General features: G+C 46.8%; 1 long non-coding RNA gene across 1 annotated transcript in view; it reads left to right on the top strand.

Annotated features, from left to right (window-relative positions):
• Positions 1-12,273: 12,273 nt before the first annotated feature.
• LOC125757108 (uncharacterized) overlaps positions 12,274-22,715 on the top strand; it is a 134,260-nt gene continuing 123,818 nt past the window's right edge. Inside the window, exon 1 of the long non-coding RNA XR_007415054.1 lies at positions 12,274-12,568. This is a non-coding gene — a long non-coding RNA (uncharacterized LOC125757108). The remainder of the gene's footprint in view (positions 12,569-22,715) is intronic.

The following is a 22,715-nucleotide window of genomic DNA, read 5'->3' as shown; positions in this document are numbered from 1 at the left end:
AGTAAAATGCAAAACGCCGCAACAGAACAAACTGACGACGCCTACGATACACACGCACTCTATTATTCGAGTGAGAACACGCACGCGCACAAAGTACTGGGGGTGGAACCGGCAATGCAACAGTGTCGTAACAGCAATAACATTTCTAAAAACTGACCTGTAGGATGAACAAAACAGTCGTGAACGGCACCGCCATTGCAGAGCCGGTTCCACGCCCCAAAGAACGATTGTCATTCCACGGCTTTTGTAGCTCGAAGTGATGCGCGTCAAACGTCCAGGGTTCGTCGCTCAGTATGTTGCAGTGGCCAAAATCGGTGGCGTGACATATTTCATTTGCAGCTTGAACATCCAGTTGGCTTTCCCAAAAACGATCCCGGGGTTGAAGCAGCGCAGTCGCCGTCTAAATCCACGAGGTGACATAGCTGCCGAGGGTAACTTTCCACGCACACCTGTAGGATGAACAAAGCAGTCGTGAACGGCACCGCCATCAGCCGGTTCCACGTCCATAGCAAGTCACAAGTCTGATGCCTCCAGCCGTCACCACTTTTTGATTTATTCATAATCATAAGGAATAAATATGGAAACATGATGCCGATTTCTGCAGTTTATTTTGCACCATATGACACTATGCACGTCACTGTCACATATTTTAGTTGGCTATACTCATACAAGTATGTAAATAAGGAATACCTCCAATGCCTAATTGGAAATCACAGACAATCTTTCGCGCTTTCTAGATTACTCTGCCGGAAAAGGTGTGTTGTTTTCACGAGTTTCATTAAAATAATACTAAAGTTGAACTATTACTCTTTTGCAGTTGCTGGGCACAACAGCAAGTATTATTGGACTTGCTTCAAATGAATACTTCACTATGTGCAACAGTAGTCGCGCAAAAGTAGAGCATGAGTCGATTGAGTAACTTAAAACAGTTGTGGAGTATCTTGACGCTCCGGTATGTGTCATTTGACCCCCGTAGGAGTGTTACCGGCAAGAGTCGTCTGACTCCTTCATAAGTGGTAATGTGATCCTTAGGATAAGGGTCCTTCCACTCTTCCTGGAGAGTCTTGTACGTGGCAAGTCAGAACTCTCCGACAAGAGTCAACTATACTCTTTTTTTTCTTACAGTGTACGTGAGACAAGGCACGTGCTCTGGCATTCGATTTTAGAAACAGCCCTCTGTGAGAGAGATTATACTTCAGAAATTAATTAGCTAAGAATCGCACCTAGGCAGTCCTTAGTGGTACGGCCGTCAGCATTTTTAAATCCCTGCCCCTTTTATTGGCGAAAATATTCTATAGTTGTTTATTTTTCTCTCGGAAATTGGGGGTGTTCATACGGTGCAGCGCCAATACACTTTATGCCCTTTGAAAGGAATTAAATGAATGACATGACGTGAAAAAATAAATTTGACTAACGTCAATCTTTTAAAATTGAGACAAAAATGCCTAGAGTTCCTTTTGGGCCTAACCGCAGCTGACCTTGCAGGTTTCTCTTCAGCCCACTCGACGGACATCCGGGGATGAATCAGAGGCAACTCGTTAATGCTTCGCCCACAACGTTGCAGAAAGGATGGCGAATGAAAAAAAGAAAGTCAGTGGCCTCCGCTTGTCGGCGTCGTGAGCGCCCAGCGGTGCAGCGAAGTGGCTGCGCTCATTGCCCGTGGGAGCGGAGGCAGCAGCGCATATTCGCCGGGATCGCTGGTAGCGCCTGCAATGCGAGCGTTAAGTCTGATGAATCGCGCCGTTAGTCTCGCAATTAAGGCGCTGAGCTCCAAAGCAAGCGCGGCATTACGGCCAAGTGATTGTTCGGGATCTGCCTTCGATGCGCAGCCGGCTCGCTATTCCCACGAGCACACTCGGATCCTTTGGCCCGAAAAGAGCATCATTGTTATGAGCGCGCAAGGCTCATTTCCCGCCCCCATTGGTTTTCCAAGATTGCGGGAAAGAGCTTGCATATAGAAATAACCGAGCATGCGCAACACCGTCGCGGTAACGTCTATAGCGAACCCAGCACAACACCGCGAGGCCGCTATATGTTGGCGCACATTTTCTGCATCTGCGATGTTATGATTTGTTTATTCTCTTCGCACGAGCGGCACCACGAAACCAATATACGTGGCAAAAACAGAAATGAAATATGTGACAAAGTGAATGTAATGTTTTGTAATGTCCGAATTCAATCCTCGATGGTTCCATGTTGCTTTAATGTTATAGAACGTCATCATCGTAACGGTGGTTCAGCGGGCTTGTTGGTACGTCCACACAGTTTTTCAAACAGCGCAGAAACGGGACACCGAGTTAGACCCAAAAACACAGGCGCAGACTTCCAACAGGAGGTTTTATTGCGTCACTCTCATCATGTACTTGGAAGGAAATGTGCTATTAGCGCGTTTGTTCCTGTACTTTGCATGCAAAATATCACTTTAAAACACCGCTTTCAAATTACTTTATTTTCCTAGTAAAACATTTCTTTTTCATCGTGCTTAGATACGTAGCTTAATGTTATACAAGCAAGGGATCACTATCACCCTCGCCAATTTCCGAAAAATTCCGATAGATACCACACATTCTGGGAGTCGTGCGAACCAGTTGGAGTTGGCAAGTAGCAGTATATAACGCATTTTTTAATGCTTTAAGCCAAGCGTTGCGAGGTGGATCGACGTCTCGATGCACTTTGATGAGTTGCGCGCATATGGTGGGTTTATCAAACAGATCGCCTACACTGACACCCATTGGGTAGCTTGCAGTCCGACATAGCGTCGGCACTCACGTTAGAGCATAGAGGTCCATTTTATCGAAATGCAGTGCACGCTATGGTGCGATGATGTGCATATCGTAAGTAGTCGGCGCATTTCTTCCATGCCACGGTTGAATATAGCCACGGTTGACTACAGCTTGCGGACTCATAGGAGTACATATATATGTAAGGTTTATTACATTGTTATGAAAGCCGATAACCGAAATTTCGACGATTGACATTGTCCCGACATGACGTCTTTACAGGGCCCTTCCCCGACGCAGTTTCATGCACTGGCGTGGCTCTGTATGCTCGACTGCCACGCAGGTTGCCCGAGTTCGATTCGAGCTGGAACCGGGATTTTATTTCTTTGCGTCCATGTGATTTTCGCTCACCGACAACGCTCCCTACGTAGGCACAACATTTTCTGTGACACGGGCTCCTTAACGCTTTCGCATTAAGACTTCCAATGTCGGTTCTCACTGTTCTCGAGTTGATATAGGCTGTGAATTACGTGTGGTGCATACCCTTATTCTAAGGGTCATTGTAAGAGTATTTGCCACGCGTGACTGAGAGAAAGGGTTTCATGACTTACGCGACAAGTATCTGATGCTATTTATGTAATGACCTGTCATTTGTGTTCGTCATACACCAATGTTTTTTCATAGGAATTTTGGTGTGTGTCAGGGTTAAGGACACGACCACGGGAGCACCCAGATGTAAGCTAATGGATGGATGGATGGATGGATGGATGGATGGATGGATGGATGGATGGATGGATGGATGGATGGATGGATGGATGGATGGATGGATGGATGGATGGATGGACGGACGGACGGACGGACGGACGGATGGATGGATGGATGGATGGATGGATGATGGATGGATGGATGGATGGATGGATGGATGGATGGATGGATGGATGGATAGATAGACAGATAGATAGAAACGATCAAGGTGCCTTTGGTTCAATAAGAAATTATTCGCATTTAAAACAGAATCTACTTGTGAAGTTCAATAGGGTTGAAAGCTGGGCTAATTAGCGACTGATCATTATACCACATTGTCCCTTTTGTCCTCGTCAACAGTGCGCTACTTCACCATACGGTATAATGATCTACTTTCTTTTTTTTTTTTCGAAAGTCTGCCCTTAGGCATAATATTTATTCAGAAATACACATATAAATTTGCTTCGTGTATGAAGTCCAGTAACGAGCGGTGGTGAGGTCCACTAATCCAGCGGTCAAGGTCGGGTGGTCGGCCAGGCCTGAGGCCTGTTGCACGTAGGTGACGACGACGGCTTGTGAGCTTGGAGGTGTGTGTTTGTAGCACGAAGTTACGAAAGAAATATGTACTTTTTTCTCATAAAGAAAGCTTCTTAGTTGACGCCAAATTCGTCCTGTTCTGACTCCAGGGCAGTCGCTTAACCACCTGATCTAACCTATAGAGGCTAGCAGTTGCTTCTTGAGCATAGGCGTGCACAGAGGGGGGCATGGGGGGGGGGGGAGGGGGGGCGCCCTCTTCATTCCATCCAAGGGGGGCGTCAAGTCTGCCCCATACTTTTGCTCAGTCGGACCTTTCCCGTCATTAAATAATGCGCTTTGTTATGACAATGCAGATTTTCGACGATAATGGAGGCCGAGGCATTGCAAGAGCTGTTTGCTTCCCACCCGCAGAAAGCCGGGGACCAAAGGCAGGCCTTTGTGAGAAGCATGTCATTTTTGCACCCATTCCGAGGCCTTCGCACTAAGAGCAGGCATGCGCAGGGTTCTCCTTGTTCTTGAGGTCCAGTCGTTCGTCAACGCGAAGCACAAGCTTCGATTACAGCAAACTGCTCCAAGACGTACATTTATGAGGTACGCTCAATTTGTCCACATTCACACTTCCTGGCTTTGGCTAACTTCTATGACCGTTGTCATCTTCATTCCAAACACAACGAATACCATCTGCTCTTTACCTTACCTCATAAGCAAGCGTTAATCAGAAAACAGGAACACTATGGCCACCGTAGGACTAATTGGAATTCTTCGTATCTTGGACACATTTTGGTAGATTACTGACAGGATCTTGAAGTAGGCGCATACGCTAGGGCGCAGAGACACACAGGTGCACATCCGTAAGACGCATGCACACAGACGCCCTGACGTTCATAAAATCTTTAGCTTGAGGCACGCACAGGCGGCACAGAGACAGAGAGAGGAAAGGAGTGCTGTGCTCATTGCCACGGGAGCTGCTGGCGACGCCAAGGCCTTCAGCCGAACGCAGGCGCGCACACGAGCCGATCGAGCGTGAATCCGATGTTGGCGGCGGCGGCCCCGTTTTTTACTCAGCGTTTGGACGCCGAAACAAAAGCGCCTCTGCCAAGAGCGAGGGTGACGCGGAGAAGGAAGGACGCGGGTGAAGCGGCAAGCGCGTCACAGGTGATCGGTTTGTGCGGCAGGCAGCGACTAACGGAAGCGCCGCTTCCGTCTCTGCTGCTGACACGCCGTCGCCGTTGCGCCTCCGCCTGGTGTATGCACGCTTCCCGGATCGTGTGTGCTGTAGGCACGCCGGAACGCGGAACGCTTCCCGTGGGCGGGGAAGAATGCCGTGCGAACTCTTGACGCTTGTGGTGCCTTTCAGGGCTTGTCTGTAAGCCACCGCGGCCACCAGAAGAAGGCGACCGTTGTGTCGCATGTTTCTTCGCTTATACATGCGCACAGCCTCGCCATGTTTAAAACGTCGCTTTCAAAGACATTCTGATCGCTGAGAAACTATTTATGTCGACAGCGTTCCAGTGAAGCGATACCGAGCGTTAGATGTCAACATGAAAACAAAAACAGCCTCCGTCTCATCAGTGTGGCGGAACCTACTATCACTGCGACAACAAAATATCGTTCTTGTGGTAGGAGTCAGTCCATGGCAGCTCACTTCTGCGCGGCCTCTAATTGTGATCGCCCGTTCCCGATGCCACTCTCGCAGGAGGAAGTTCCCAGATTTTAATAGTTTTCGCGAGAGAGATCCATACTAGATGTTATGCATTCATACGTGTAGTGTACAGGAGTCCAAATAAGGACACAGAGAAGTGATACTTAACAGGAGCTTTACAAGTACTCGACCCGCCTAACAAATAATGTTAATTTATGTGCCATGCCGCAGCAGTAACGTTACAGCAATAAACTCAAAGGCGGCGGATAGACATTGTACGATCATTCCCAAACATTATCGATCAGCTTTGGACGTCAACTTGCTGCTGACATTATTCGCCTAAAGTTCGTGAATCTAAGTTCGCGTTTCTGGCCTTTGACGTTCAAGTTATGAAAAAGTACGCCACTGAAAGATGTGTATCCCAGCTTCCCTGACAGCTCTGACGAGAGAAGACAAAGGTGTAAAAGCAGGGGGTTTAGCCAATGGAGGCACGGGCTGAAGCAGATGATACAAACACTGCCAGTAAAGACTGTACATACCATGAATTCGATGTAATTGCCGATACTATTTCAAAATAATAAAAGACGGGGCGGACACGTAAACAAGACAAGAGGCATCACAACACAAACGCCGGCGTTTGTGTAGCCCCGACTTCTTTCTTGTGTTCGTACCGTCTTTTATCATGAACCCCTAAAAACTAGCTCAGCTTCCGGTCGTGCTACTTGAATGTCCTCATCTCCTCAAGAAACACACTGACAAGAAACAATGCAGGATGCACGTAGGTATGTAGTCTCTCTTCCTTGCCTAATTGCCGGAGGCCTTAATGACAGACAAATTATACTCCGAGTTGAGTTTGCTGGAACACCGCTATGTGCGTTTTAAATTGAACAACTACGACCCCTAGCAACAGTTTTTCTGACCATACGAAAGAAACGACACAACATGCCTCTCAATTCCACGGAATATATTTTCATAGGGAAGCCTCCGTGGGTCTGGTACGTGCAAGGAAAGGAGAGCGCACACGTACGCGAAACCAAGTTTTAGGCAAATGCTTTATAATGTGTGTGTGTGTGTGTGTGTGTGTGTGTGGTGTGTGTGTGTGTGTGTGTGTGTGTGTGTGTGTGTGTGTGTGTGTGTGTGTGTGTGTGTGTGTGTGTGTGTGTGTGTGTGTGTGTGTGTGTGTGTGTGTGTGTGTGTGTGTGTGTGTGTGTGTGTGTGTGTGTGTGTGTGTGTGTGTGTGTGTGTGTGTGTGTGTGTGTGTGTGTGTGCGTGCGCGAAATTTATTGAAATTAATTTTACACCTACCTAATTTTCAATTTGACGGTTCGCATTACTTCCATTCAGTGGAACATCAATTTGCACTCGCACTGGACCTAATTACGCTTGCACTTGTATGTGTGCTCTGGAGAATGACTTTATTAGCAATCCCGCATCAGAAATTCTTTATTATACTAGTAACTGCTGGCGGCAGGTTATCTTTTCGCCCAGATACGTCTGTTATGAAAAACACCGCTATCAAAATATGTGCGTATTTCGGGCCTCTCATTTGGTAGCATCGCCTCAACAGTGCCTAAATTTGGTTTTTGTTCCCACCGCGAGAAATAGCCTCCAGAACAGCAGCTTTCAAGCGGTAACTCGTGACATAAGCAAAAGTGTTGGCAAACTGCACTGGTGATCAGTTGAAGCAACCGAATGGATAGCATGGAATAAAAAACGCAGTCGAGGATGGCCGAAAGAAAATTGTCAGGCACTAAGCGGAATGAGCTCAATCGGAAGTGATTGGGAGTTTCCTTGATCATGCAGTGGACATCAAATGAGAGCACCATGACGATGATGATGTGTGGCAGCTACGGTTCCATAGCGCAGTTTATAGGACGCATTGTAATTTTGACCGATACGACGCGTGCTGGAATCACGTGGCCGCATGCACATTTTCGGTTTTTAGGCTTTAAACTACGTCGCATAGCATATGCAGCGCATAAGGATTCAGAGTGCGGTCTGTACGGAACAACGACGCCATGCAATTGTTCTACCCTGTAAAACGAAGCGATCTCTCTGTCTCTCTCTCTCCCACACACACGCTGTCTCTCTCTCACTAATAAAGCAAATAAATAAAAGAAATATGCGTGAATAAAATGATAAGGCCCGTGCCTCAAAGCTCTACAAGCGATACTATGTGTAGGTGCTAAATATGCACCACAGCTCTCCTTTTCTATCCGTGCACTCTTTTCTCTCATGTGGGGTAAGACACTCGGAAAGAGACTTTGAGGACGCTGGCACGGCCTTCTCATTCGTTAGCCAGGATTCGTTTCGCCGCGGACACCTAAACCATGCGGCGAGGAAAGCAACGTCTGTGCGCGCAACACTGGCCGTTTGAAAGGCTCTCGAGAATGCATGCCTACTGCATGTACAGTTATGAAGTGCCCACTACGCCATAATCGATCATTTTACGAATTAGCTAAGTACCCACTACGCGTCCGTAAGGGCATACGCACACCTACGCAGCCGCACACGATGTTAATGCTGCTGCTGACGATAATTAGACAGTTAGAGTTTAGCGGGCTTAGCGGAATAGCGGGCTTAGCGGCATAGCGGGATCGAAATGCGCATGCGCATTACGCTAGACGACCCGTAGCGTTTACCGCACGCACGATATTTTTTTTTATTTTTTTTTAGGTTTAGCTTACTGTGTTTGCGTGGTTAAGTATACGTAAAACATGGCGGCAGTTTTGGACGCCTGCTTCGAACCGAATTTAGCGCTGCATCATGTGGACGGATTCAATTGTTTCAACGACTGTGTAAATGGCTTCGCTTGCCTTCAGGCAGCTTCGACGACCGAGCATTACGGATAACTTAGAGGAGTTTTTAGATCGTTTCCCATTTCGAACGTTCCTAGGCCTTGCAAGAAGGTCGGTGTAAGCAAATCTGCAACACGAGTTTTCTCTTTTGGGACGTTGTTCATATTTATTTACTTTGATTATTACTAAAAAGTAGCAATATTTCTGTATGTGGGGATAAAGGAGAGCAGTTTAAGCTCTTTTTTTTTACTTTTTTAGAGCATTCATAGTCCGCTAGCAAACCCCACCGTCACAGCTTGAGCACGTAAGCGCTATCCCGCTATACTAAAACGCACTGTCCGCAACGAACTTTTGCGGCACGGTAACGCTATTCCCTTAAGTCCGCTATCACGCTAACGCTATAGTAAAATTGTCTAATAATTATGGCTGAGCGCCTTGTAATGAGTGGGTCTTTAAATCGCCCATTCTTTGGGCAGTTCACAGGGGGTGAAGTCTGGTGCGGTTCTCCGCTTCTGGCACGCAATATATCATGTCTTAGCGCGAATCTTCGCATCACATGATGCCTGTACAAGTGTTTTTCCTCAACAGTTTCAAGCACTGACGTGGCTCTAAAAGCGTATTAGAGCAGTGCAATTCATGAAGAGTGAATACCAATCCGGCTGAAACTGTAATTGTTTATAAAAGTCCTTTAGAACACAGTATTTTTTTTAACACAATACTGTTTAAAACTTCTTTCTGTGTAACGACTGTTGTGCGTGGGTGAATGTGCAGTAGAGCAGCTGTTTATAACGTAGAAGGCCGGTGTTCGATTCCGGCTCGAACCCATCACTTTTACGATTTGCATGCATCCCAATTTTTCGCTCTTGGACAACGCCGACCTTTCGTTTCCAGTCAACTACGCACACGCTGACATCGAAGCCTTCTGCGACACGGGCAACACTATCGCTTTAATGCTTGTACATGGCCACATTTCTTTCTTTGCAATCGGTTATCAACGCCTCTGAGCCGTATTGATAAAAGTGTGTGCAAACCTAGTGATCAGAAAAATGGCAAGAAAATGTGAAAAAGACGGCTTTAACGAGCGTAAATGATAAGTTTGCTCCCGACATGGAACATTTTTGGAACTCAGCGTGCCTCATGAATATTCATGCCGCGATAAGCAAAAGGGCTCATACTTACGCCGCCATATGAACGATCGCTCGCGCTATGTGCGCGGACGGCAGCTCGCATTACGCTATTCGTACGGGTTTGTCTCTATTTGAAATAGAAAAAGTGGCACCAATACGCGATACCGATATAGCGCAGCGAGTTCTAAATTTCGAATATCCTGCGCCAGGAAGACCGTGCCGTGAAGCCAGCACTACAGACAGCGTCACCCGAAATCACAGGTGAAAGCACCTCACTAATGAGACAACCATGCAGCGGCAGCTCGGCAGTCGCACTAGGAGCAACGTGTGATAGAAGCGCCCACGCCATGCCGCCTAAAATGCAGTAGTCGTCACCTGCAAGTGTTCGAAGCACTCGCAAAACGAACAGTGTGGTCGAGGATGGTGACCGCCAATACGTGCGCTTGAGCGCCTCGCTTCGTATCGAATATTCCGTCACTATTCAATAACTGAAGAGACAAGTAGCGGCAAGAGCACTCGCCCTGCAACTGAATCTTTGCTGCGCTATGCGTTAGGAATGTCTTTATTTACTTTGTTTTAAGAGCAATGGTGAATATTTTATTACGACATTTTAGTGTTACACCTCGTACCCGTAAGCTATCTCATGCGTAGCTCAGGGCCCGTATTCACAAAAATGTTTTACGCTAAAAAATCTTCGTAAGAGAATATTTGAGTCAATCACGATGCGGGACATATGATTAGTGAAGCCGGCTGACCAATGGGAAGACGCACGTACGAAAGAGAAGTCTTGTGAATTCGTACCCTGCCTCACAAGTGATGCCAGAAACAAGGGACTGTTTATCTGTGCGTTCTTCGTCAGCGCCTCACGAGGCCTCTTTGGCGGCGGAGCATGCCTGACACGGAGCACGCGTGGTTTGTGTATGTACCAATCCCCGACGCATGGAGATGCAAGCCAATCGATATACCAGGCTAACATCTCCGGGATCATCGTTAAATATTTCTGTCTAATTCCAGCTTGCAGCAAAGGTATACGTGCAATACTCGAAAGCGCGCACTCAGACCCCGCAACGCAATTTACGCAGGTCGCGACGTGAAGCCCCGCTCGTGCCATCTGTCACGCCCAGCCGCGGCGTATTCGATGAGCACAAACCGTTCTCGCGCATTTTCCTTCAGGGCTTGCAGGGTGAGAGGCGTGCCTAGATGCATTGTTATAGATCGCTACTTGAGCGGCGACGCCGAATTAGAACCAGCGCCATGCTAAGGAGCCAAACCCGACGCGTTATCCCACCCAAGCTGCATGCATGCAATTGTCGCACCGACCACTGCTTGCCGGAGGCGAGTGGAGTGCGTTATGGCGAAATCGCAAGTATCTTCTCGTTACGAAATCATAACTACACTCATACTTAAGGTACGATGTCATTCGTCAACCTTTAAGACGCGTGTTCAGTTCGATTAGTGCAAATTGTAAATCGAATAAAGAATGTCCAAGAAATGTGGCCTCCGAAGCATATATGTTTCATTCGCATTCGAAGTATCTGAACATCCACAGTATACGGGTGCAAGGAATGCTTGTGAAACGAAACTTCATGATGACCTCAGAAGCCTCGGTTACCGACGCCAAATCAGTAACTCATCTGTTGATGTTTTATTTAGATTATGCGCAGAAGAAGTAATTTTCCTCCCGTAACGTTAATTCATTGTCCCGACCACTTACTGCAGACGACGTCCGGTACAGAAAGTAAAGTTTACACGACAAGACAAGAGAGAGAAACGAGGAAGGCAGGGAGGTTAACCTGGCATGCTACCCTGCACTGGGTTGGGGAAACGTGGGATTAGAAAAAGAGAGAGTTTACCCGAATTTGCAATTAAGCCTGTATGCTTCGAAACATCGTAGGTAATAACTGACTGATGTTGACACAGGCGTCCCCGCGAAGCACTCGCCCAGCTTCCTTTAATATTTTTCGAACAAGCAAGTGCCTCTAAAAGGCACTGTAACCGACCATTTCTTCCATTTTTGTCTCTTTATAAAAAAGAGGCAATATTCATGGAAGGTCGCATCCTCCGCGTCTGGTGTCGTGAGACCGCGTCGAACGTTTGGGGAGTCTAGCCAGCACGGTCTGCCAAGGCTTACACAATTGTCTTCAAGGAGGTTTTTCGTTCTCCTCTGCTGGCACGCGGCCAGTGGCGTCCGCAAAGACATACTGGTGTCTCTGTGCTGCGCCCACCCACCGAAGCCGCAACAGCGCAAATGAAACGGAAGCGGGCAGGAAACAAAGCTTGCACAGTGGGCCGCGCCCCCATCCACACGCGGCCATAAGGCGATCGCGAGACAAACGAATCAGAAAGATAAGCATTCCTCCGGTTCCTCCCCATCTTCTTAGGGATGAAGATGGAAGAGGCCGGGCGGGAGAGAGAACACCCTCCTCGCTCTCCGTTTCCCTCGCCCTCCCCAGAGCGGCTTCGCTCTCACCGGATACCTGCGCTCAGGTGCACCGCTCACCTGTGGGCATTCCGTCCTCTTTCCCGACTCGCCTCCTCTCTCTGGCGGTGCACCGCCGGCCAATGGGGAAGCTCGCTACTGCAGCGCCTCCAACGCCACCCGGCCGGGTTTTTGCACACTCTCCAACCCGGCGTTCCCTCGCAGGCGCTCGCGCTGTCTGCCCGGGATTTTGTAGCGCGCACGCCTGACGCCGTCCACGATTACTACAGTGCGCGCGCCAAACGATGTCTGCACTTGCCACGTTTTTTGCACGCGAAGACGTCTAGACGGAACTGGCTTTCCGGCATGCCTGTCAGGTCTCTCGACAAACGACCAGGGCAATTCTGGAAAGACGATCGGAACACCCGGTCAGCTGTTCGTTGTCGTAGAAACCTGATGGGAGTGCTGTGGATGTGTCGTCGCGGAGGAAAGCGATTGCTGTGACGACCTCGCAGTACTACACCAAGCACTGCTGCTGTCCGCGATGGCTCGGCATGCCAGCCACGGTCAAAACGTAGTCGGTGAGTTGCGTTAAGATATCCCGCTTTTTTTCCCCACTAAATTACCCGGACGGCATGTCGAACCAAAATTCGTTGCGTGTTCGTCATAAGAACCGTGCTTCAATCAAGATTCTTCACTGCTCTTTAAATCGTTGTGTTCGTTGCGCAATCGTAGCAGACAAGAAGAGCGTTAATGAATCATTCTTGCTCCACGCGCCTGGTGTCGGAAATTAGTAATCGCCCGAGACTTGTTCATATAAATAGCTATAACACAAGCTTTAAATTTTGTCATATCTTGTGACCACGTGACATAGCGTTGAATTCAGTTAATTATAGCGTGCGCCATGAACACGGCCTTGTTCCGTACTTTCCAGTTCTATGCAGTCCAGAGATCTCTGATTTTTCAATGTAACCTAGCAAAAAGAAACCTTGCCGTTTATTCTGCCTTAATGTTTTACCAATGAACCAGGCATACAAGTGACTCCTATGCAGCACAGTGAGTCGGTAGGTTGTTCAGACAACACTGAAAAAAAGAAAAACTCTCGTAAAAAATGCACAATACGTTTTTGTCAACGTTTCGAACAATCCACCGGATACATTACGTTAGTATACCAGAAGTGTTTTGCGTAATGCTCTAAGTACAAACAAAAGCTGCTTATTGTTTTCTGGATATGTTTGATAATTGTCCATTGTTTCGGACAAAACAAATGTTTTGATCTAACGGGCGAGAAAGCACCCCCGCCACCCCCTACTCACCCTACGTGACTTCACGACTACCTATCGCCACTTCTAGGTTTTGTCCTTAGTTTCAAGTAAAGTGGGCTACGTGCAGTCTTCGTCAAACTTGTCTAGTGTGGTCTAGCAGCGTGCCGTGGACTTGGCAAGCGCCTTCTATCGGTGGCCACTGGGTTCGATATAATTTGGATATGAGGCGCGGACAAAGGCACAGGTTCTCGCGGTCCTATCGTGGTGTCAACGGGGCTGCTATTATGGACAGTGACAAATTTCGCCATGCTGTCGAACTCCATGTCTTGCGAGCCCCAATTGGACGATAGATCCGCTGCAGCTTCTCCGATTGGTTATTAGATTTTGGCAACATGGCGGAATTTGCGATGTCAATGCAGCATTGTAGATTTTCTCAAGAGCAACGGCGACAGTAATTTGCGCTTTTTCGTTGCGTGCTGCGTATGACTTTGGTGATAAGCACCTTGGGTTGCATGCAGCAAACGTACTCGTGAGAAATGCACGCGGCACGTGCCATACTCCACAAGAAAGTGAAAAGTAAATTTGTTTGGCCACTTACTTGGAAGTAAAGGAGTAAGAAAGAACATGGGATTCTTTATCTACGCTTGTATACAGCAGGGAAACGGGGAAAGAGCAGTCAAGTTTTGTAAGGGCTGAATGGGTGAGGAAATCACAAGCAACAAGTGTGCTGCAAGAGCTCAATCCTTTCAGCCCTATGCTTTGAACCAAGAAAAAAGCGGCTGGAGGTCAGACGTACGTAACAATAGCTCCACAAAGCTAAGCAGGCAGTGTTTGCGCTCGAAGATCATAGCCGCTGAATTAGGACAAGAAATATGGCCTTTCGTGTGCCGCTTACTTGACCTCGGCTTGTGTGAGGAAGATCACTAGAGAATTCCAGCGATGAGAATGAGGTGGCTTGACGGCAGAATTCCCGAGACCGCACTTTCACCGCTGCACGATAAAGATCCTCCTCTCGCGAAAGGGGAAGCTTCAATAGCAAATGGCAGGCCTACCTCTAGAGCTGATCTTGCGTGTAGGACAAGAGAAGCGACAAACAGACACCTATATAGGCTCATTCCTGGTATTGCGGAGAAGTGACGTCACGCGCATCCCATAGTCTCCCATGAGGCTGCCAGTTATGCAGTCTCCACGCACACAGTGGTTGTATACGAGTGCTTAACGAAGCTCGTTGTTGGGCTCATAATCTTAAATACTGGATAGCGCGCATTCAACACATGATAAGAAAGAACACCGATGCACGGGAGTGGCGTTTGTCCTGTGCATCAGTGTTCTTTCTCGGTGTTGTGTTGAATCCGCGCTAGCCAGTATTAAAGGTACGCGAGATCATATAACCCGGACGGAACAATTCTCCCTTGTGTGTGGCGCATTTTTCGGAGAACATTGCACAAGTAGGAAAATACGGCGCATTAAGTTGGGCTGAAGACAACTCGTCAACTATCGACAATAAACGTTCGAATGAACATTTATTTTAGACATGCTCCCTCTTCTATTCCGTTCGTATGCAGATCTAATTAACTTCAGTCGTATCATATGGAAATTCTCAAATATGTCGTCATTGAAAAGTCTCAGCTCGTTTAGCGTTCTTACCTTAACACAAAATGGCACTGTCAAATACAGTGACGCTTCATGTACACCGATCAAGCGTTTACACATCAGACGTAAAACGATATACTAGTGATAAAGGCTCAAGAACATGAATGTAAAAGTGCTAGAATAGCAGCTTTGCCGATTGCTTGCACTGCATTCTGCACCCATAAACTGGGTCCCAAGTGTCGCTTGGTGAATGCCTGTGGGAGAGGTACATGCAACAAGAAAGAGGGAAAGCCTATCGCGATGTGCGCAACAAGTGCTGTATATGCGATGAAGTGTTCATGACGGCAAGGCGTACGTGTATGGGCCAGGCATGGCGAGGGATTAAATGGGCCATGAACCCAATTTTCGATCATAATCTGTGTTATGCGGCTCAGTCCTTGCGCGTTCACAAACAAGCTGGCTAAATTTTAGCTCATTTGGTCGAGCCCTTAAATTAAAATTGAACGCTTTTATAAACACGCGACAGGCCTGGGAGTCGGACAATACTAGCGCACTCGCGAGTCCTGACGTAACAACATTCTTGCCGTGCGAGCGTCTGCATTCCAGCGAACGATTTCGTTTCGTGGTCAGCTGCACGTGCAATCGAGCCATTTGAGCTTTCTTCAGCTAGGCACTGAAATTGAACGATCTGCATGGGCCGAAACTTTGGTAGAAGACGACGGCTCTGCTCCGTGCAGCACATGACGTCACACACGCCATGGCAAAATGGCGGTCGCCGGCGGTGGGCGAGATCTGTTGCCGGCGACTTCCAGGGCTTCTTCAGCACTGAAATATTGGTTTACAGTACATTTTTCATCTACGTATAGGCACAACAGACGCTCCACTTGTATTTTTCGCTGAAAATCGCGAATTGTTGGGTGAGCGTGCCATGACCCCTATGAAGCACGCCCTTTTCATGAAAACTTTTGCAGTTGACAATGTGGTCATATATTGAACTTACTGCTGCCCTCGCAGCTTTCAGCGGCGTCACTGTTCTAAAGCGCTATCGTGAAGGACACGGACGAGAAAATTGTGCAGCTTGTGTAACCCACCGAAGCGGCGAACAATGCGTGGCGTCGATAGAATTGCCAGATCGAGTCCTCATGCAGACCCCTCATGCCCCATATACGTCTCCTTTTTTTCAATCAAATGATCAGTTGCCATTCAGCGCTGTGTCCATGTTTCTACCTCTTTCAAGATACATGCCCACTTTTCAGCGCCCAGATATACTGGCGCACTGTGTCAGCAATCAGTGAAAGAGAAGCACATATCAAAATAGAGAAGTCTAAACGTACCAGACACACGAAACTGCAGGCGAAGTACCACGTAGTTCAGGCAAAAACTGACGTCTTTTCTCCGTGTAATAGGAATACTTCCAATAAACGCAACAACATGTTTGCCTCACGAGGAAAACGGAAATGTCTGGCGACATCGCTAGCTTATCGGCACGAAAAAACTGGCATGTGTAGTTAACATGAAACGAACGTTTAAGTAATGGGCAGATCGAAGTGGTGTGCTGATTAGCTTGAAATGATTACTCCACCTTGAGTGCCATACATATACGATAGGCCTGTCTCGCAAATGAAGTATGCAAATATAATTGGCATTTTTTAACAGCGAAGCTGTTTAGCAAATCGTACCTTGACTGACGAACCAAAAAACAACAATCACTCACTACTCACCTCTGGTCCACTAAAAATGAAGAAGGCAACAGTTAGCCCAACAACAAATGACTGCGAAGCGACGGCGGCGAGTCTAAGGCCCCGAGTACGTACAACGAGAGAATACCAGGTAATGGGAAAGGCAGCAGTGGCAGCCAGAAGACTCCGAAGTCATGGGAGGCCTACGCCAGCGACGACGCGCCCGTAGATCTATGAGAGGTGTGAATGCAAGGTTTCAGCGTGAATTTTTGTCTCTGGAGCTTTTGACATGCATGCCGTGTCTGTGACTGTTTGTGGTTTAAGTCGAACCTCTCTGCGCTTACAATCAACGTAGTAACAACCTAGCATCACCTAGCTAAAGCCTAGCAACGACCTAGAAGCAACCTAGAAACAACCTGCATCACCTAGCTAAGGCCTAGGTGAACCTAGAAGCACCATATTCTGCTTCAGAATCGTCCTATTTCGCTGTTTCAAACACTGCGCGGCTTAGTGGAAGCTTTGCCATTTTTTTTTCAGACGGGACCGTAATGCCATCAGGCATATGGTGAATTGAACAATATACTGGCCGCCAATAGCGCCCCCGGTGACTCGTATGCATGATGACTTATTCCGTCACTACATCTGAGCTTGCACTGGCATAATGGAACAAAGCGGAATCTGTCTGCATAATTTTGGCCTGCGTCTACAACTCAGTCTTCCACCAGGGCTATTGTGAGCTGAATAACCACGACTGCACAGCCTGTACTTGTCCTTAGCTTCAGAAGTACATCTTCAGTTTGCATGGTATTGACCGACATGCCCTAAATCCAACTACTCATTCTGTGAAGAGACGATTGTGAATCTCTTGTGAATGCGTCCCGAAAGGCACCGTCAGCTGGTTTAGGGCTTATTCACACCAGCGGCTTTCAGAGGTCGCGCAACGAAGATGATCACAAGTGGAAGCTTTTTCTCGAAAATTGACTGCTGTCGGTCGCTGCTCGATTTTTCAGCTGCGGGACTGATGTCGCAATGTCTGAAGTCCAATCGGATGCGCCGGACGCCTGCTTATCTTACGAGGCAGTGGCGGTGAGAGCATACGTAAACGTCACAGTACTTCGGTGTGGCCACGGATTGCGCAGCTGTGGACATCGGTCGCCGTGAGTCGCTCCTCAGTGGACAGTCCAGTCGGTCGCGCGGCTCAAGACTGAACTGCCTTGCGTAAAGGAACACTGAACGGACAATCGCCCTTTGCCGGAAAAAAAATTCTTGGGCACTATAGTGGGCTACACCCACCTAAGAATAAACACAAGCCCCGACCCCAGTGCTGCGGCACGACTGCAAGAGAGTCGTGCTTGAAGGCTCCCGTTGTAATCATAAGTATTTTTTCACTGTAAATGTAAATACTACGCATATGAACAATTAAAAGTTCTTCTTCCCTGGTTAAAATGTAACGTTTGGCTGAGCAGTGCGAAGTCGTAATATTGGCTGAGATTTGCCAGGAAGTTCTAGTTTTCATCCGAAAACTAGCGACACAACACGTGCCTGTGTGGGATACTCACCTACTTGAAATACGCGAGACATGCTTGAGTCACGTAAATTTGCAACAGCAATTAGATGGGGAATTTATAGAAATTCCCTCTGGGTGGGACAGCGACAACTGCGGGCGCAGCTTGCACTTATGCTTAGGTTGTAGCCGAATATGGTAGAGACGACCCTTAGCATAGCAGACGCAGAACGCAGTGTCTTGGAGACAAGTGGGCTCAATGGCAAACATTAAAAAGGGTTGCTCGCTATATCGCCTTCACACATCTATTTTTACAGCGAAGCACTATACCTCTCGTTGGTCTGAAAATTTCGTGGCGTCAGCACAAAACTGCTATAGCGCGTATGTGCCACAGGAATTGGGCAAATCCCATCACTCACCACAGACGCTCGCGTGCTCCTCGCTAGCAGATGCGCGCACTCCTTGCATTTTCACCTCGGACGCTGAGGAAGGGCGTTCGGAGAGGTGGGCAGATGAGCCGATGAACGCAGCGTAGCGAAGGAAAGAGCGAAAGGAGCAAACGCGTGTAACTCCGCTAGCTATCGCTGTAGACTCGTGCACAACTGCAACGCCGCAACTAAATTTTGACTTCTGGGTTTTTAGGGGCCCTTTAACAATTGAAGGCAGACGGTACATCTTTATTTGCAATCAGGCATACAACATAGAGCTCACTATTCGTTAATAAAGAAAACCACAAAACAAGCATCAAAACTGCATGGTGGATAAGAAGGCGTCTGTGAACAATGGGAACATCCTCCCTCGCGTTCCCGGTAAAGTTAGGTCGCAGCTGCTTTGCACTTCACACGAGGGCTTCGAATGACGTCAAACGCCCCCCCCCCCCCTTGTGTTTCCTCCTTTCATATATGAACAAGAGACCCGTTTAGCAACTCATTCAGTTCATTCTAAGACTGCCATGGTGTGATGAGTGAGGGCCCACTGAGTTACTCAGTGGGCCCAGGCCATCGACCACGCACAAGGAGAGCCAATCGACACGAAGAAATCATTTATACGGTCGAGGAGAACAATGACGCACGAAAGGGCGCCCCAAAGACGCATAGTTAGATATAAACAAAGCGCCAAGTTCGTTAGCGTTTGACGACAGTATAGTCTTAACGGGCTTCACTCCCGCTTCACCAAGTTCTCGAAGACAGCACTCACGCGCACCGTCGTTGCGATGACCGTAGCACCGGGCAACGTGGTGTCGAGTCCGCCGTGGTCGCGTTCTGTGCACAAGCCTTGTCGTGTGGTTTGGTGGCTCGAACTCGAACATGCTGTGCCGCACCATGATGTCTCGCTGGCGGCCAGGTCACGCTCGACCGGGGCGAGCGCCGTGGGCACGAGGTCCAAAGCCCCGACGACTATCGAAGCCTGCAGCGCACGGCTCCTTGTATAGTAGAGTAGATCCTAGAAACTCTGGCACACACCCACGCTGGAGGTTTGGCCAAGACTGCGCATCGTAACTGCTATCTTCCAGAATGCGTAATAATAATAATAATAATAATAATAATAATAATAATAATAATAATAATAATAATAATAATAATAATAATAATAATAATAATAATAATTTAAAGAAAAGATTTGAAAAAAAAAGCAAATGATTACTAATGTATTAAAAATTGCGCAAATTTGAGCAGACCAAACAGGTGTATTCCTCTGACCCGAACAATTTGGAATTGATTTCAATTTTTAATTACTGTAAGAATATTTATTAAAGTAAAAGTAGAGATTAAAATGGGATACGTTTTGTGGCTTGAATAAAATTACACACCGCATCGAATACATCCCTGCGGCAATGTCCCAAAACGGAGGCACCGAAGCTTAGTACTATTTCTGCAGATAAACTTAAATCTATTTTCGAAAACGGAATAACTAGAAGTCGTTTTCTATGTAATGAATACCTGCGACACGACAAAAAATAATGTTCACCAGTTTCTATTTCTTGACAGAAATAACAGACAGGCGATTCGCCAGACCATCCCTGTGTGAATATAAGTTTAATGGGGGGACACGGCATCGAAATCTGGCTATCAAAACTTCCGATCGTCTAGATTGACTCCACTGAGGTTTCCATGGAAATTCTAAATGCTGATAGCCCGTCCATTTCGTTATTGTTTCCATTATGCCTGTACAAATTGCTAATTTTCTATATTTGATCGCTGTTAGATATTCCACTGCTGGAAGTACTGACATTATTGGGCCATCCAGTGATGCTCGGGCTAAGCAATCGGTCATTTCATTTAATTGTAATCCATAGTGACCTGGAACCCACAATAATTTTAGCAACTTTAGCTGTGGCGGTACTAATATGCGGAATGTCATAAGGGCTCGAGAGTTATCTGAGGCTGTAAGAACGGTAGATACCGAAAGAGAGTCTGTTCTTATGATGGCACTGATTTCATTCGAAGGGTGTTTACGAAGCGCCAGAGTGATAGCCACTAGCTCAGCTTCAAAAACTGGAGGAAGATCTGGGAGCCTCAATGAGAATGACCAGCCAAGCGAATGGGAGACAATTCCTACGCCTGCCTTTTCATCATTCACTGACGCATCTTTGGCTGTTATGTTATTCGTCTGTGCATGTACTTACCAGGTAATCTTGTAACCTGTTGTTTGAGAATCTGAGAGATTGGAATTTAGATTTTGGTGGGAAAATCTCATCATATTTTATCCTAATATTCTGATTTGAGCCATTAGCTTCTATAACCTGTATAATGTCCACATTTATACTGTCCTGTTTCTTTTGAACAAAAATTATTTGGGGGTGTGAAACCGTGGCCAATGAGCAAGAAAGAAGCAGTATGGGTCACTGATACTCAGACGATGACGACGATGCTCCTGGGACGATTGGCCACTCAGGGGGATTGGCCAAGAGTCATATTGTCTGAAGTTTTTAAGTACTAATACAGGTTACAGAGTCAATTAGAATGAAGTATTGTTTTAATGAATAGCAGTTTTAGCCTAGACCACGTTGCATAACCTCACAAATGACCAAGAGTCGTTATGTGATTATGACATATTTTAAAAATTATTAGCGGTTGATGTGTCGAATAAGACGATTTGACTCGCAGATGAATTTCTCTATAGCACTGCATATATTCCCCTCCGAGTGCCCCAGCACAGAAGCCCCAAATGACAACAGTACAGTTGAAGTAATTGGCTGACCAAGGTGCCGCATTACAATTTCGATGGTTCGTTTTCTGAGAGAGGAAAAACGTCGGCAGTCCAGCAAGAAATGTTCGATTGTTTCCACCATCATTGCAAGAGGAACAAGTAGGAGAGATCGTCAGACCAGCTCTGTGGATGTACAAATTAAAATTTGGGATCCTAGATCGCATTCTTGTCATTGCTACTTGTGTCTGCCTTGTTTTACACCATTTTCTGCTCCAAGGGAACTGAAGGTGCTGAAAATCTGGTGATGAAGCGAGACTTGGAGTAAGCAATGATAAAGCGTGCTTTCTAAATCTGGCCGCAGCGACGAACGCCATAACAGGAAGGAGATCAAGGACTGGGCCTGCAAGGGGAGCCTTTGCCAAAGTGTCCGCCACTTCATTCAATACTATTCCTTTATGCCCCGGAACCCAATTTAACCGCAGGTTTCGCAAATGATTTGTAACAAGTTAGCGCAATAATCTCAGAGTATGCGATTGAGCTGGAGTTACTAAAGCAGAACACAATGATAATGAATATGTTACTTAGCCACTGAAGTTATAGAGAAGGGAAGTTTACGCAGGGCTAAAATGACAGCTAAGAATTCATCCAAAAATATTGATGTATAATCAGGGAGTCTTACAGAAAAGGACCAGTCTAGTTGTGTGGGGAAAATTCCAACGCCGGCCTTTTCCTCACACTGCGAAGCATCAGTTGTTATCACAACAGTCGTGCTAATGTGATTTAAGTGATCTTGAAAAAGTCAATTCAGTACATTACAAGGAAGTAACTTTGCGTTGTTAGGGAAGATATCATCATATGATATCGCCAATGTACTCAACCTATTTTTCATTACCATTATATCATTAAGGTTTATCTTTAATGGGTCCAACAGCCGCTGTGTAAAAATCACCTGTGGGGTGTGGAACCGAGGTCACGAGACATTAAAAAAAAACGGCGTTTGTGGTGTCCTGACTTCTTTCTTGTGTCCTTGTTTGCACGCCCTGTCTTTTTAGAATTAAAAAACAGTTCTGGTTGGCTTATAAATACATATTGGCCTCGTCTGATCGGCGATTCATAGAGCCTTAAGAATGTTTGAACTGTTAATATTTTGAATCTAGTGTTCAGAGATGGGATTCATGATTCCTTATGTAGAACTGCATTTGCTACAAATTTTGGTAACCCAAGGCACCAGCGAAGCGCTTGACGTTGTGGGGCACCAGACAATAAGCCACATCCAAACTCCAGTATGGGGCGCATATACATGCGGTGAATCATTATCAATGTGTCTCTGCGCATGCCCCATCGATGATTGCTAATCCTTCTGAGTATTCCTATCGCACATGACTCTTTCGTCGTCATATGTTCAATATGTATACGCCAGTTAAGCTTTCCATAATAAATAATTCCGAGGTACTTGACTGTTTGCACTTGAGGAATGTCTGCTTGATGGAATCAGAGGGATATATTTGTATGGTCTAGCAGAGAGAATGACAGAACT

This window comes from Rhipicephalus sanguineus, chromosome 2 (genome assembly GCF_013339695.2).
Source record: "Rhipicephalus sanguineus isolate Rsan-2018 chromosome 2, BIME_Rsan_1.4, whole genome shotgun sequence".
Classification (NCBI taxonomy): domain Eukaryota; kingdom Metazoa; phylum Arthropoda; class Arachnida; order Ixodida; family Ixodidae; genus Rhipicephalus; species Rhipicephalus sanguineus.
The sequence above is the reverse complement of the archived record's forward strand: the minus strand, read 5'-3'. Positions and strand labels throughout refer to the sequence as shown.